Source organism: Pimephales promelas, chromosome 15 (genome assembly GCF_988280905.1).
Source record: "Pimephales promelas chromosome 15, fPimPro1.hap1.1, whole genome shotgun sequence".
In the NCBI taxonomy this organism is placed as follows: domain Eukaryota; kingdom Metazoa; phylum Chordata; class Actinopteri; order Cypriniformes; family Leuciscidae; genus Pimephales; species Pimephales promelas.
In genome coordinates, this window is record NC_142783.1 from 26,799,405 (window position 1) to 26,802,818 (window position 3,414).

The window sequence follows — 3,414 nt, forward strand, 5'->3', positions numbered from 1 at the left end:
ATTTAAAAAGACATTGATTGCAGATCAATACAGACTCAGAGTAGCCTATGTTTAACAACAGTAGAATCAATAATCAGGAAGTTTATTATTCGAGACAGCTACTATTTTTAGTCACATTGATGAATGATTAGATTATTCGAGATTATTACTTTCTCAGTCAACCAGTCTCAACTGAAAGACTGCATGTGTAAATTCAACCAGATACGATTTTACTGGTTAACATCAACAAACACCTAGCAATTCATGCTTATCCAAAGTTATTTTAGCTTATTTTAAAAAGTCATTAAAAACAGTTGGATTATATTTTCATGGAAAAAAATATGTTTTCAAATCAGCAAAAAAGAAAACCCAAAACAAATTAAAAATTTAATAATATTAAATAAAACTATTCATTTTTTATCAATAATAATTCAATTGTTCAATAAGGCAGTTGCTTCAATGCATTTAGGGGTGTGGTCCTGGTCAAGACAATCTCCTGAACTCCAAACTGAATGTCAGAATGGGAAAGAAAGGTGATTTAAGCAATTTTGAGCATGGTTGTTGGTGCCAGACAGGCCGTTCTGAGTATTTCCCAATCTGCTCAGTTACTGGGGATTTTCACACACAACCATTTCTAGGGTTTACAAAGAATGGTGTGAAAAGGGAAAAACATCCAGTATGCGGCAGTCCTGTGGGCAAAAATGCCTTGTTGATGCTAGAGATCAGAGGAGAATGGGCCGACTGATTCAAGCTGATAGAAGAGCAACTTTGACTGAAATAACCACTCGTTACAACCGAGGTATGCAGCAAAGCATTTGTGAAGCCACAACACGCACAGCCTTGAGGCGGATGGGCTACAACAGCAGAAGACCCAACCGGGTACCACTCATCTCCACTACAAATAGGAAAAAGAGGCTACAATTTGCAAGAGCTCACCAAAATTGGACAGTTGAAGACTGGAAAATGTTCCCTGGTCTGATGAGTCTCGATTTCTGTTGAGACATTCAGATGGTAGAGTCAGACTTTGGCGTAAACAGAATGAGATCATGGATCCATTATGCCTTGTTACCACTGTGCAGGCTGGTGGTGGTGGTGTAATGGTGTGGGGGATGTTTTCTTGGCAAACTTTAGACCCCTTAGTGCCAATTGGGCATCGTTTAAATGCCACAGCCGACCTGAGCATTGTTTCCGACCATTTCTATCGCTTTATGGCCACCATGTACCCATCCTCTGATGGCTACTTCCAGCAGGATAATGCACCATGTCACAAAGCTTGAATCGTTTCAAATTGATTGTTTGAACATGACAATGAGTTCACTGTACTAAAATGACCCCCACATCACCAGATCTCAACCTAATAGAGCATCTTTGGGATGTGGTGGAACGGGAGCTTCGTGCCCTGAATGTGCATCCCACAAATCTCCATCAACTGCAAGATGCTATCCTATCAATATGGACCAACATTTCTAAAGAACGCTTTCAGCACATTGTTGAATCAGTGCCACGTAAAATTAAGGCAGTTCTGAAGGTGAAAGGGGGTCAAACGCAGTTTGTGTTCCTAATAATCCTTTAGGTGAGTGTATTACAATATATTAACACAATAAATGAATATAACAAAAAATAAATATTTTATATTAATAAAAACAATGAAATAATAATTATTAAGTATATAAAAGGGGGAAAATGTATTTGCAGGTCTATTGCCACAATGGCTTTCCTCATGAAGCCAGTGTGTGAATGTTTTGCTTTCTCACCATCACCTTTGGGAAAGTGAGCTGTGTGTGTGTGTGTGAGGATGTGTGTCACTTGGCTGTCACTCAGACTGTGGATTAACTGATGGTGGAGGTTTGCTGCATCATGGGAAGCTACTGTACAGGCTGTCTGCCTCATTGGGCATCTCTGCTCCCTTGAGAACCAAACGTTTAACGAACAGATCGACTAGTGGGAACTGCCGGAACTCAGCATTCTCTGGGCTCTCATTAAGGGATCTGCTCATAATAGAGGGAAAAGTAATATTGGATTTTGTGTGTGTGTGTTTTATCGATCAAAACTGTATGTGTAAAGGGTTTCTGAATCTTAATAGCTTATTGCTGCAGTCAGATGATATGTGACTAATAATAACGTTTGTCAAGTTAAAAGCTACGACATCAGATTGAAAATATCGGGGAAATATAAAATTAAAAACTAGCAGTTTTTGATGTAGTGCCGCATTGAAAGACCTGGACACTAGAGAACCCCTGCTTAGTCGTCCCACTGATGCTGCATATAGAAATATCCAAACTTTAAACTCGAGGATTTTTTCCAGTGTACAGAGGTTTGGCTGGGAAAATCAAAAATGTAAAATCTAACATCTTAAAAATCTTGTAAATAAAAGTTCTCCCAACCTCATGACATGACCCAAGACTGCTCCTTTTTTGTCAGCAAATTCACCATGGTAACAGTTAAAAATGGATCAGTACAATAGAAGCAGAGCAAACCTGTTAACAAAAGGTAGAAGGTAGCCTACAGAGAACAATGTTGTGTCAGTAGAATGCTAACTTCCAGAGCCAAAAAAGGAATGTAAATCACAATGAGTCTCCTCTGGCCAAACAGAGATGTATCAATTGAAATAAAATACTTTATAAAAAATATTGGGGGTAAAGACATTATGAACAGTTCTAATTTTACTATCCTTGTATAAGTGTGCACGTTAAAAAAAATCCTTTATGGGAACAGCCAGTGTTTATTAAATAATATATTATGACATTTAGGCTTCTTCCCATGCTGAATTATAAATGAGAACAAACACATGTTCAGTTTGATATTTAGCAACAAATTTCTCTCAACATTCAGTCTTCATCAAATATTTTCCCTTACACAATAGATATGATGTTCAAATGTTCAAATAAACCAAAAAGTAAAACGATGTGGTCTAGACGGAAGGACAGATATTTTAGATATCAAATTCTCTTTTGAATTTGAGTTCACACAGGTTGTGTTTACAGATATAAAGTCTGGTGTTGTTTTTGTTCGGGATGTCCTCTGCCGATTGACCCATATGAGACTAGTGGCAAAGCAGGAGGATTTAATAAGTGGAAATGTTATTTCACAATGTGGTTCTTGTTTTCTTTGGATGCTCAGACGTGCTTACATAACATCTGCTCATGCTTGAAGTGCACAGTCCTGATTGGCTCTTGATGACGGCAAGATTTACCGTCAGCTTCCGACTGTATCAGCGGCAGAGTTATGGGAGAAGACTGAGAGCATATTATTCACTGCATATGTGGCACAAGTTTTTGGTAACATCATCACTCTTTCCCACAAAGACTCGATCCAAGGGCCTAGTTTCCCACAAAGGCCTGATTTAAAGGGCTTTAATTCAGGAACTAATAGAATTTTCTAAAAGCAATATGGCAAGTTGCAATTCTATTAGACATTAAAAAAAACTCAATCTCC